General features: G+C 31.9%; 1 pseudogene; it reads left to right on the forward strand.

The window, feature by feature from the left end:
• Positions 1-2,679: 2,679 nt before the first annotated feature.
• Positions 2,680-12,844, forward strand: LOC120165197 (annotated as a pseudogene).
• Positions 12,845-15,105: the final 2,261 nt, after the last annotated feature.

Genomic DNA, 15,105 nt, shown 5'->3' on the forward strand with positions numbered 1-15,105 from the left:
ACAAGATTTGAATATGGAAGTTAGGTAAGAGGATTTTACAGACATATTGATCTGATAAAAATATATTGATGTGCATAAGAAATGTTAGTTTTATTTGGAAATTATGGATAACCGATTTTAATCCTAGGAGAGTTTGTGAAGGATATTAGAAGTCTGTTAAGAGAATCGTTTCAAGATCAGAGAGTGTTCAAGAAAGCATTTAATCATAGGATCTCTAAATTATATTATTTTCGTTAAGAGATAATATCGAAATTATCTGGTTAATAAATTACGAAAATGCCCTTGAGAGGTAAAATAGTCAGAGTTGACCCTGAAGGAGAAAGTACTTTGAGGATTTGTACTTAACTCGATTAAGTACAAATTTAATTATTAATATTCTGTCTTTGTAAAGAAAAATTCATAATATTGCGTTTGTAAAATTCGAGAAGGCACTTGACCCGAAAATATCTGAGTTATGAGTAAATACCTGAAGAACAATTTATCGGAGGGTGCTCTTTTATCAGAATTGTTCGAACGGACTTGAATGAATAGATGATAAATTAGAATTAAATAATAAGACCAGATGAAGGAAAAAGATTGAAATACCGTAGATCTGTAAAATGACCAAAATACCCCTGTAATGGAAATGACCCAAGAATATCACCAAGCTCAGGAATGATTGAATATCCTCGAGCTCTGAAATGAATGGAATAAAACTGAACATCAAAATTACCAAAATACCCTTATGGCCTAAATTAAGTAAATGTCTTGGATTAATTAAGGAATCCAAGTAAGCATAGGTATTGGACTACATTTAAAGGTAATGGAAAATAATTTAAGTGAGTAGATCAACCCTAAAGCTATGTCAATACCTGAATGACATAGATATTACTGGAACATGTGTTCGTCTTCTCAAGTTTGGCTCGATGACAAATTTTGGAAGTATTCAGTTCAGCTTAGATCTAGATCGTATTCAGTACTAGGAATTGGACGTTTGTTCGACAAATCAACCACGAAGACCAAATTGAATGGAATGGAAGTACAACATGTATCTGAAATTCAGGAACGTTTAAATTATTCTGGAAAATCCCGAAGTAACTGGATTGGACTTGAATGTTAAATGAACTAAGTAACCTCAATGACTGAGGATTAAGTAAGAGATTGGAATAAGTTTGGAAGCTCGGATGAACTTATGTGATGTATCATCCCTATGGATTATGAACCACAAATCAAGTACGTCAGCATTTCATGGTATAGTTGAAACATGGAAATAAAATAAAGACCATTAGAATATTTGCTTGTCTCCTTAAGATCTATTCAGTGATGACTCAGATGATGATTTATGGATAAGAATATTTGGTATTAAAGAGTAAATACCCTGAAAGGTTAATTATTTGACAAGTTGGTAAGTATTGGTTCTAGAAGCTATTCATCTGGTGTTGTTCGATAATCGGATTAATCGTTATAGATTGTAAAGATTCTGAATACCTTCAAATTTCGTAGAGCTTCAGAAAAGTGTACGAATAAGATGATCCCGATGAATCATATCCTGAATAACCGATGATTTTGTCAGTTAACAAACTCTTCTAATAATGATTCTAATTTCCGGCATCCTATTGGTAAACTGAAGATTTGCGTTTCTCTGCCCGATAAGATTATCTTGTATCTCTAAATAATATCTGGAAACTCTAGTGTGTTCCCTACTTATATGAATATTTTATCTGATTTCTGATTTGAATTCTGTTTTGACATCTGATCTGAAATCTGTTCTGATTCCTAACTTGGATTCTGTTATTATATATCTGATCTGAATTATGTTTTGATTTTTGATATCTCCGTTTACCGACGGAGAAATGTTTTAAATGGGGGGTATTGTTGAAGGAAGAAGTTTCGCAGGTTCCTCGGCTTTGTGCTCAGGGCCTTATATGTTGTGTTGGGTTGGGTGTATGGTTCTGGGGAACCTACACATTATGTTGTGTTGGGATGGGGGTATATATATATATATATATATGTTTTAAAAAGATCTGAAAAGTTACATGGTTTTTGGGAATACACTAGAAAACCTATTCTGATCTCCTGAACCTAGACATCCGAAATATTTCCATATGGAATGAATACTATTTGTTACTACCTGAAATATCCGTAGAATCTCTGCTCAGTATAAAGATCTGTAAATGTCTGAATCGATAAGGAAAAATATGTTTATTTGTATCTGTACGTTCTTCAGCATCATCTGGTAGTTCTGTATTACTGAGCTTTCCAAAGCTCACTCTATTACTCACATTTTCAGGTTAAAATAATTGTACCAGTGCATCTATCGACTTCAGTAAGGGAGTTCTTCCGGCGGTCTTGCAGAGTATGGTACATGTGATTAGGGGGCATGTAATTGTATTTTTATATTTATATACGAGTTTGTAAATTTGTTTTATTTTTAAATAGTGGCAAATGATTTTATGAGTTACACGTTTCAATAAAAGTTTTAAAATTTCTGCTATTTTTACGATGGGTCGCTCCGGTGGTCCAAATGTGACACCCCGGATCGGATCGGGCTTCCCGCATTGGTCTGGGGGGTTACAGTTATGCGTTTGTAATTTAGAGATGATTAATTATTTGAGCAACTCGAATTTTATTTAGTCAAAACTAAGTAAATTTATTTTGATTGTCATTGAGTTTTACATTTTCATTAAGTATTTTAGATATATGTTTCAGGTATATCATACTTTAATTACATATGTTTAAATCTCCCAATTGTAATTAATTTCCCTATTTTCCATCCAAGTGCATCAAATTTAGTTATATATAATAATATAAAGCTTCCAGCTTATTTAATAACAACGGTCTTGTCATACTATAGTCTAGTTAAGTTAATTTCTCTTTAATACATTTTCAGAATAAAAAAACTTACAATAGTTATCAATTTTATGTTAAAAATACATTAAAAATATGTTTGTTTATAATAAGAAATAACCATTTTTCAAAAAATAATTAAACCGTTTATACGATGGATATGCAAATTTCTTGTTATAACAAAAGAGAATGGTTCAACTAGACAAATTCAAAATCAGATTGATTTGTGCTAAATATGGTAACGTAATAAACCAAAAAAAGTCACTATGTTCGAAAGCGAGGAAAAAAAAAACAATGAACAGTGGAAAATGATAATGAAATTAGTGAATTACTTTTATATAAAAGAACATGCAATCTAAATCCATTTCAAGCAATATCTTCCTTTAGGAGGGGACAAAGAGATGTACGTTAAATAAATTACGTAGGATATAGTTTAGCAAGAGATGACTTGGTTAATACTAATATTGATCCTGTTATGTTTCTGGGCTAAATTAATGTTTATTGTTGAAGGTGGAGATCCTTATATATATTTTTTGAATGCCATGTTACTTAGCATTGTTTTCCTTTAGGAGTTCTTGTGAAAGATATTCTTATTAATAATGAATTTTTCGGTCCAAATATAAACTCTACCACCACTAACAATGTCGTGGTCAATGTGTTTAACAACCTTGATGAGCCATTCCTTATAACATGGTAAGTAACTTGCGATTCGTGAACAAAGGATAGTTTTTCATTTGATCACTGTAATGAATGGTTGAGGTGATTATTTTCGAAAATGAGATTTGTTACAGGGACGGTATCCAACATAGGAAGAATTCATGGCAAGATGGTGTGTTGGGAACTAACTGTCCAGTCCCCGTCGGAATGAATACACTTATCACTTCCAGATGAATGATCATATTGACAGCTACATGTACTATCCTGTCACCTCTATGCATAAGTCCGTTGGTGGTTTTGGTAGCCTCTGCATTAACAGTCGTCCCCAAATTCTTGTGCCATACAATCCACCTGCCGATGACTATACCATAATGATTGGAGATTGGTTTAACAAAGGACACTCCAATCTCAAGAAAATACTAGACAGCGGCCGCAACCTTGGCAGAGCTAATGGTGTCCACATCAATGAGAAAATGGCGAAAGGTGATGGTAAAGATGAACCTCTCTTCACCATGGAAGCTGGCAAATCATACATATATAGGATTTGCAATGCTGGATTAAAGACATCTCTCAACATCAGGTTTCAAGGCCACACCATGAGCTTGTTGAGATGGAAAGTTCTCACACAGTTCAGAATGACAATGAGTCGCTTGATGTGCATGTGGGACAGTGCTACACTATGATGGTCATGACCGACAAGGAACCAAGGGATTACTATGTTGTTGCCTTTACTCGTTTTACGAAACGAGAATCGACAATAATGGGCATCGTCCGTACATGAATGGTAAGGGAGGGCCCTCATCTGAGATTCCAAAGCCACCAGTTGGATGGGCTTGGTCACTCAATCAATTCCGTACGTTCCAATGGAACCTTACTGCAAGTGCTGCAAGGCCTAACCCTCAGGGATCTTACAAATATGGTGGCATTAACATTATCCGTACCATCACACTGGCACACCGCTGAGAAGGTAGATGAAAAGCTTTGATATGCAATTAACGGAGTCTCATTTGTGGAGCCAGCCACTCCTTTGAAACTTGCGGAATACTACGGAGTTGCAGACAAGGTATTCAAGTATAATAATATTCCAGATGAGCCACCAGCTGAGATCTCAAAAGTAACTCTAGAACATATTGTCCTCAACATGACACACAAAAGCTTTGTGGAAATTATATTCGAGAATCATCAAACGACGATTCAATCTTGGCACGTCGATGGCTATGCATTCTTCGCTATGGCGTAAGTGTTGGAACCATTAATTAATCTAACTAAGACTGTAACTTTTAACATAATCATTTGATATGAATAATGATTTTCTTTTTTAATCATTGTGTGCAGCGTAGAGATAGGGAAATGGAGTCTAGAAAAGAGGATGAACTACAATCTTCTAGATGCGGTGAGCATGCTCGAGTTTTATCATTTAATTTCAATATTTTGTTTCTAAATATTTTTTAAAGTGGTTTTAATTGTCTTTCAACTTTCAAGTATTCACATGTTCTTTTTTTCGGTTAATAATTTCTTCAATTATTATTGAGAAACAAAGGTAAATAATATTTAATTTCAAAAGAAAAGTCAAGTATCAAGAAGTATCATACCGGTTGAAGCTCATTGATTGAATTGACTTCACCAAAATTCATGTCTTCTGGATCCTATGTTATATACTATTTAAATAGATTATAAATATTAAATTTTAAATGAATTAATAATTATAACTCAAAAAATTATTTTATGAAATATGATTGATACATGCACCACAAGGCTCACATCAAAAGAAGATGGACTAAAGCTTCCAATTGATCCACACCAAACCTTGGAAAAGACCAAAATAACATCATACTTGCAACGACCTTTTGAATGGGTTCCATGTGTTATTTAGTCGACATGTCTTCTGGAGTTACGACCGATTGTCTTTTACTTTTCCAATGGTTCTTGAATCGCATCAATCCAATATCAGTAACTCAAGATACACTCATTTAGTGAAGACAACACACACATAAATTTTTATACGAGATTAATACAAGATTTTATAAATATTATGAATTTTCAATATTTTTATTGATTATTTGTAATATAATTTAATATAGGATGATGCATTATCTTTTAAGGTTTGATTTATTATTTTATTAGGAATTAAGTTAGAATTAAAACAATTATCTTTAGTTTATTGTTATTAGGAATTAGGATAGTATTTTTATTGTTATTTTATTATTTTTTTCAAGCATTAGTCATACTACAACAAGGACTCCTTCACCCTATATAAAGGAGGCTCCTCCCACCATGTAAACACATCTTTTCTTAAATACAATACATTGAGAGTTTATCTTTGCAAGTGTTGATAACTTGTGCCTTTGAAGCTTATTTTCAAGTTCTTTGTGAGAGAGATCTTCACACTCTGATTTGTCTCTTTAATGCGACTAGGAGGCCTGGTTAGAGCCATTTATCAAGTTTACATTTTCATTACGAATAGGAGAGTTTGATAGGATAATAATCTGTAACACCCATAGCTCATATATGTCTCGATATATGAGTTACAGATGTCACATCAACTTGACAATTATTTGCTGAGCATAAAAATTTAAAATCTCATTTCTTTTTAAAATTTCATTGTTTCAACATAATTTTTTTTACCTTATTCATATAAAATCATAAAAGAATATTTAATCACTGCAAACAAATACAATTTCAGTCAGTAAGTAGGCAGTTCAGAGCTGATCATAACTATATATCACTGCCTAAATACTGCTTAATTTAAAAACCATTTAAAACATAAAATTTATATTATTCATTCAAAAATAATATTAAATACTAAAATTAGTCAAAACTAAAGAAAATAATCATAGTTGCTATTACAAACCCTTTTAAAAAAAATTCAATAAAGCATACCATCAGGAGTAATGTACATGCCACTAATAAGTCAAAGATATGATGTCTTATTGATTCTGTAGGTAAGTTTGACTTCCATAAGATTCTCATATAACTCCTCAGTTCATGTTCTTTTCTTTACTCGAACCTACGCATAAAAATTTTCATGCGCTAAGTAAAACTTAGTGAGGCAGTAATATAACTAAAGTGAGATAAAACATAAAATTCATAAAATATTATAAACATAAATTTGTAATTTAAATAAAAGTATTAAAACTTTCAAACTGAGCTATTCATGTTGATTTTATCTTGAAAACTTGAATAAATCATTATCTCATGATTTTATCAAAAATCATGTAAGTCAATATCAATTATCATAAACAACTTATGTTCTGTTCATTTAAACATATTTCAGAACTTTCTTTTCAATTCCATGTTCATTTCTTTCATATTCTATCATAACTTTCACATTTACTTTTATAGCCCAATGTATATGTAAGAGAATACAAGGTACGTGAGTCATACGAGTGTGCACAGTAAGCACTTCAATGCTATAATCTCAATCAGAACATATTAGCACACACAATGCTATCATATCAGAATCATAATATGGACACAAAGTGCAATCACATATGAAATATACTAGTGTGCCTACCGGTAACACCATAGTATATCATAAGCACATAGTGCTATCACATCGGAATCATAATATGCACACAAAGTGCAATCATATCGGAAATATACTATTGCACCCATCGGTAACACCACCGTATATCAATCACTCCACCTTATGGCATGCCGATTGTACCTACGACTCTCAATGCAATACACAATAGGTTTTATTTTAAATTCATATCATTTATAATTCAATGTTTCCAATTAATAGCATTTTCCAATAGCATTCTCATAAAAATCGAAATTTGGGCAAATCATACCCCAAACACTCATAAAACATTCATGCGAACATTATATAAATAATTCATATTTAAAATAGAAAACATATTTTAAAATAATAAGAGGTTGACTTATCACAATTGTCCTCAATCAAATTAATCAAATAAACTATTGCACTAGTTTTACACTTTATTTACAAATCAAAATATAAGCCTCACCAAGCTTTAGGCTTATTCCTTTGCTTTAAATTGCTTTAATTACACAATTTATCAAAATTTCATAGCTATACTCAAATACGAATCTAACCATATAAGGCACTCCATCTAGTTCCACTTGTACAATTTATAGCGAATTTTCAAAGTTCACTTACAGAATCTATTTTGGGCAAAATATGCTGCCTTGTTTTCTGACCTTTCACAAATTAAAAATTCATATATTTTTGTATACTCATCAAAATAAATTACCATTTGTTCTAAATGAAACTAGACTGATATACGAATCCAATGGTATAAGATTCATCCTTCAATTATTTTTGTAGAATATCTGGTATTTTCTAAACTTACTGTTCAGAACATAATTTCTAGGCAGATTTTACCAACTTGCATCCTTAACTTATTCACTAATTCCATTAGCGTACCAATTGAAAATATAAGCATGAATCACACTTCGTATAAACTAGAGTCACTTCTTAACGTAACTCTGACACTAGCTCATCGCAAGCTAATGTTTGTTCGATAACATAAATACAAGTTAAATGCACTCACCTTTGCCTCGCTATTGAACCTTCCCCACATTTTTCTCGATCCCGCACTTTTCCCTCCCTTTTCAAGCTATTTGAATGTAATACCCCAAATATCAGGCCAATGACTATATTGAAAAGATTTAAAAAATTGGAGGATTAAATTGAATAAATGGTAAAGTATAAGAAAATGATTTAGAAATTGTGATTAAGATCAATTAGTAAGAATGGAAAAATGAAAGGGTATTTTGGTCCTTTAGAGGTAAATGGATTTAAAATCCATTTTAATTAGGGTATTTAAAAAGGGGAAAAAGGGATAAGGGAGAACAAGCTAATATTCTTCCTCCTAGTCTCGTGCCCTCTATAGCCAAGGTAAGGGTTCTTCAATGTTGGTTTTCCTTTCATTTTGGGTTTGTCCTTGAAACCTTAAGTGATGTGTAAGCTTAAGGAAGGGTTAAAGAGGATTAAAACTAAGAAATGAATGTTTATTTAGATTGAAGAAAATGAGTTTTTGAGTGATTTGTTGAAATATGAGTTTTTATTGATGTTTACAAGTATATTTGACTTCTCAAAGAAGTAAATAAGAGATTATAAGCCTTGGATATGATTAAAAACATGTTAAAAAATGGTATGATTCTTAGTTTGAGATGTTCTTTGGAGAATTTAGATGTTATAAGAAGCTAAATGGAGGAAAGTTAGTTGGGTTAAGTGATGTTAAGTTTAAAGGCAATGTTTGAGGTAAAAGTAAGAGTTTTAAATGAAAGTTTAGTAAAAATCGAGCTGAAAATGGAAAATTGGGTAAGTGTATCGGTACTGGAAGAACAGTACTAATACTATAGGTTTAAATTTGAAGAATTATGATGAACAATATCGATACTGATGCAATTAGTATCGATACTAATGTGGGTATCGATACTAAAAGGAAGGTACCGACACCATGGATTACAGAATCCAGAAATGGTATTGATACTGAAAGGGAGTATCGGTACCATATTATATAAGTATCGATACCATGATAGGGGTACCAATACTATTGAATCTGGAAACTTTAAGATAGGATGAATTTTTATAGAAATTGAATATAGTAGTACTTTTAAGTACTATTACAAGTATAAATGTTAAATAAGTATACTAACATTTAGTATGATATGTGTACTTAATGGATGCTTGTGTAGATCGTAACCAAGCTCTCGAGTCAAGCAAGAAAATGGGAAAAGATAAAGTTGCTGAATAGCTGGACATCTTTAAAGCGTATTAACTAGGCATATCAGGTGAGTGTATTTATTGTATTTATATGAGATGAGGAAGACTCACAATGAGTCAACTTAGAATATTTTGATTAAATGTAAGTTTTACAGTATTTAATATACTTTCATTATGTGTATGAAAATGATATTATGAATAAATTTTAGAGTATGAACTGCTCTAAAATGAATGAATAGATGAAAATGCATAATGGTGTATTATCGGCATGAAATGATGCCATAAATGAAAATGCATAACAGTGCATTATCGGCATGAAAGGATGCCATAAATGAAAATGCATAAAAGTGCATTATTGGCATGAAAGAATGCCATAAATGAAAATGCATAACGGTGTATTATTGGCATAAAAGGATGCCATAAATGAAAATGCATAACGGTGCATTATCGGTATGAAAGGATGCCATAAATGAAAATGCATAACGGTAAATTATCGACATAAAACGATGCCATAAATGAAAATGTATAACGGTGCATAATCGGTATGAAAAGATGCCACAATATATTAATGGCATATAAGGTGCCATTATAAAAGATAAATGACCATTTGGCACTTTGGTGCAATATATGTACATTATTTTCTCATTTAACGTATATAGAACAAACAAAGAATAATTGGGAAAAATATACAGAATGATAGGTAATGCTGGGCATACTAAGAATAATTTCGATGATTGTATGAAATAAATATGGTTTAACTAATAATGATTTATTTGATCCTTATGGAGTATGCAATGTAATTCGTCATTAAATTATGGAGTATGCAATGTAATTCGTCATTAAATAGCCCTGATATACTTATGTATAAATTGCAGTTTCTTTACAATATTATGTCTCACTAAGTAAATACTTAACGTGTGTCGATTTCACGCGTAGGTAAAAGAAAATACTAGCCGGGTAAGGGGTGTAGTAGCATATATCATCAATCTAAGGTTGACTCTCATCAATAACAGTAGGACAATCATGTTTATTTTGAAAATTTGCTGGCATGTAATTGAAATTAAGAAAAATGTTATGGAATGTAATTAAAGTGATAATTTTGGTAATATTTTTCAATAACTGTTTTATTGTTGTACTAAAATATTTTGTTTTAAATTTCGAAACAAAATTCTATGGGTTTTACAAATGAGTGATGTTTTTAAAAGTCATGTGACACTTATGAATTGTGTACGGAAACGTATACGGGAGACGTGTGTTATATTTATTGGTATCAGAGCTACAAGTTTAGTCGATTATCGGTCGAAACTGGGTTTAATTGAATTGAGAAAAAGGATTACATGCCATTAAGATTGTCAGTTACTGATATGATGTCAATTAGAGTGTGATTGATGTCACTCCTTACTAACTTGAGTGTTATTATTATGTATGTCTAATAGATGCCGGAAACTAAGGAAAAAAGTAAGAAAGTTGATAATATTGAAAAGAATGTCAATATCAAAATCGACCCAAGAGAATTCGACATGACTTCAGTATCATGCCTTAGAAGGGTAGAAGCTGCTAGGGATTTTCCTCCATTCTGTGGAAGGAATGCCCCAACGTTTAACGACGTTTCTGCATTTGAGGAATCCATTAAAAAGTTTTAACGATTTACAAGAGAAGTTGAATCGGATGAGGATCCAGAGAAGATTTCTGAATCTAGTGATGATTTCGAGGGTTCTTCAGGTAAGCTTAAATGGATTGAGAAATATTTAAGTGAAACATTAAATTGTTTAAAGTATTGTTAATTTGAGTAAGTGGAAATGAGTAAGCGGTAAATACATTGATTGCTAAAAGTATTTTAATTGGATAAATTTATCCACCAACCAAGTGGTAACTTGGTGGTGGATCAAATGATTATGAGTTTTCTTGAGAATAAATGTTAAGTTTTATGGACTTAATAGAGTTACTTTTAGAAGGTAATTTGTGAAAATGGATTTTCTACCCATTTCATGTTTCAATGAATTATTATTTAGAATCGAGATTAATTCTCGAGAACTTGGAAAAGTGTCAAGTTCGTAGTGATAAGAAAAAAAGTAAATTTGGTTACTAGTGTAATTTTAGCATTAATTGCTATGAAGTTGTCAAGTCTTTTATTAAATGATGTGGATAATTAGACTTTCATAGTTGAGATAGAAAATGTTTCAATTGCTCGAGAATATTTTCAATGGATCCGAAAAATGTTACACGGATTACCTTAAAAAGGAAATAAGAGATTTTAAAATAAAAGTATTCTATTCAACTTAATATCGAGTGAGACGATGGCGGTAAACCCTAGTGGGTCTTGGTGCATGTGTGAGTTGGACACGTTACAAACATTCGATAAAGATTCCAGGGGTTATGTTCTCAGTGAACCTGATGGAATTATCATTTGATGAGTTAAGAACATATTGGGTATAGGTTGTTTGTCTCCAGAGACGATTAGTTTAGAAAGATACAGAGGATATGGAAATTATAGTTTTTAGAGAGAAAGTAAAATCATCGCTCAAGGTGATATCGACAATGATTATAAAGAAAATGATGTCAGAAAGATATATAACTTTTCTGGCTAATGTGGTAGATAGTCAAATAATTAAAGTAGAATTGTATGATAATTTTACAAACTTTAGAGTTTATAGATGTCTTTTCAAATGAATTTCTTGGGTTACCTCCAGATCGAGAGGTGGAATTCAATGTTGATGGTTATTATGGTATTGAACATGTTTCTATGATTTTGTATCAAATGACTTAAGCGAGTCAAGAGAATTAGAGGCTCAATTACAAGTTGATTGATCAAGGTTTTATCAGCCCGAGTATTTCATCTTGGGGAGTATTTGTGTTATTAGCGAAAAGAAAGATAAATCTATGTGATTATGCATAGATTTTCGGCAGTTAAATAAGACTCTTTGAGAGAAGAAGTTGTATGCCAAACTATCAAAATGTGAAATTCTAGTTAGCAGAGATGGTTTTCTTTGGCCAAGTTGTTTTGGCATAAGGTATAAGAGTAGATCATAAGAAAAAATCATGCTGTAGTAGATTGGAAACTCCCAAAGAATGATCTTGAAGTTTAGATTTCTTTGGGGTTTGTTGGTTACTATCGAAGGTATGTGAAGAACTTTTCAACGTTAGTTTTACTGCTAACCGAGTTTTTCAAGAAATATGTATCTTTTGTTGGATGGAGAAGGGTCAAGAGAGTTTAGAAATGCTAAAGAGGATTTTAATAGAGGCACTAGTGTTTATACAACTTGAGTTGGGTAAAGATTATGCGGTTTTTACTGATACATCTCCTAACGACTTAGGAAGTGTGCTTATGCAAAAAGGTAAGGTTGTGGCATATGTCTTAATAAAGTTAAAGACTCACAAGAGGAATTACCCTACGCATGATTTAGAGTAGGCATTCAATCGAGTTTGCCTTAAAAGATTTGACGCCATTATATGTATGGTGAGCGGTGCTATAGTTATGCTAATTATAAAAAGCCTAAAGTACTTGTGGACTTAAAAAAAGTTGAACCTGAGGCAGAAAAGATGGACAAAACCTTTAAAGGATTATGATGTGATCATTTGATTATCTTCCAGGAAAGGCCAATGTTGATGCAGAGGTACTTGGTCAGAAACCCTTTGCAGTTTTACGAGCTATGGATGTGCGATTAGTATTGAATGAAAATGGCACTGTGAGCTGAACTAAAGATGAAGTTGATGTTTTTATTAGATCGGATAAGAGAATTATAATGGAAAGACGAAAATTTCTTGACAAGAATCGTATAAGTAGAAAATGAAGAGATTATGACTTTTGAGGTCAAGTTCGATAGATGTTCGTATTATCATGGGAGACTTTGTATTCCAGACAATTAAGAATTTAGAAAGATATTCTTTTTGAGGTATTAAGTTTGTTGACTATGCATTCAGATGGAAACAAGAGGTACCAAGATTTAAAGATCAGTTTGGTGGCTTGGTTTGAAAAGAGCCGTCACGGAAATTATAGCAAAGTGTCTGACATACTATTAGAGGAAAAGCTGAACATCAAGTATCTTCTGGATTATTTCAATCAATCTCGATTCATGAATGAAAAGGGGAAAACGAGTCACAGTGGGCTTTGTTACAAGGCTACCTTTAACACATATCAGTAAAGACTCAATATGGGTGATTGTTGATAGATTTACCAAGACAATTCACTTCATTTTTGTACGAGCATAGTAGTGATGGATAAATGAGGATATACATGTAAGAGATAGTTTGACTGCATGGATTGCCAGTATCGACCATATCCGATAGAGATTCAAAATTCACTTTAAGGTTTCAGAATTCTTGCATAAAGCTTTGGATACTCAATTGAAATTCAGTACTACCTTTTCATTAGTAGACAGATGGTCAGTCAGAACGTACTATTCCAATATTGGAAGGTATGTTGAGGGCATATGTAATTGATTTCAAGGGATCATGGGAAAAATATTTGCTTTTAGCAAAATTTGCTTACAATAACACTTATTAATTGAACATCAAGATGGCCGTATACGATGCTTTATATGGGAGAAAAGGTTGAACACCATTAAATTGATTTGAGTTAAAAGATCAAAATTTAATTAGCCCTGATTTAATGAAATAAATGGAATATAAAATGAAAGTTAACCAAGATAATATTAAGATATCTTTCGATTGACAAAAGTCTTATGATGATCTAAAAAGAAAAGAGATTGAATAGCAAGAAGGTGATAAAGTTTTTCTGAAAGTATCGCCTTGGAAGGAAGTATTGCGGTTTGGACTGAGTCCGAGAATTATTGGACCTTATGAGATTTTATCAGTTAACTTTCCCTCTCGAAATGGACAAGACCTATAATTTTTTTCATGTGTCATTGCTTAGTAATTTCCGATCAGATTCATCACATGTTCTTACATTAAGGGGAATAGAGATTCGATCAGATTTGAATTATGAAAAAGAACCAATACGGATCTGGACTCGAGAAATCGTAACAAGGCGATTCCTCTAGTTGAAGTGCTTTGGTAAAAACATAAAGTCTTTAAATTCAAGGACAAATTTTTATTAAGGGGGAGAATTGTAATACCCCAAATATCAGGTCAATGACTATATTTGAAAAGATTTAAAAATTTAGAGGATTAAATTGAATAAATGGTAAAGTATAAGAAAATGATTTAGAAATTGTAATTAAGTTCAATTGGTAAAATGGAAGAATGAAAATGTATTTTGGTCATTTAGAGGGAAATGGATTTAAAATATATTTTAATTAGGGTATTTAAAAAGGGGAAAAAGGAGAACAAACTAAGTTCTCTTTTTCTTTCTCCTAGTCCCGTGCCCTCCATAGCCAAGGTAAGGGTTCTTCAACGTTAATTTTCCTTTCGTTTTGGGTTTTTTATTGAAACCTTAAGTGATGTGTAAACTTAAGGAAGGGTTAAAGAGGATTGAAACTAAGAAATGAATGTTTTATGTTAGATTGAAGAAAACATGTTTTTGAGTGATTTGTTGAAATATGAGTTTTTATTAATGTTTACAAGTATATTTAACTTGTCAAAGAAGTAAATAAGAGATTAGAAGACTTGGATGTGATTAAAAACATGTTAGAAAAAGTGGTATAATTCTTAGTTTGAGATGTTCTTTGGGGAATTTAGATGTTAGAAGAAGCTAAATGGAGGAAAATTAATTGGGTTAAGTGATGTTAAGTTTAAGGGCATTGTTTGAGGTAAAAGTAAGAGTTTTAAACGAAAATTTAGTAAAACTCGAGCTGAAAAATGGAAAATATGGGTAAGGGTATCGGTACTGGAAGAACAGTACCGATACTATAGGTTTAAATTTGAAGAATTATGATGAACAATATCATACTGATGCAATTAGTATCAATACTGATGTGGGTATCGATACTAAAAGGAAGGTATTGATACCATGGATTACTGAATGCAGA

Source organism: Hibiscus syriacus, unplaced genomic scaffold (assembly GCF_006381635.1).
Source record: "Hibiscus syriacus cultivar Baekdansim isolate YM2019G1 unplaced genomic scaffold, ASM638163v2 tig00111582_pilon, whole genome shotgun sequence".
Lineage (NCBI taxonomy): Eukaryota > Viridiplantae > Streptophyta > Magnoliopsida > Malvales > Malvaceae > Hibiscus > Hibiscus syriacus.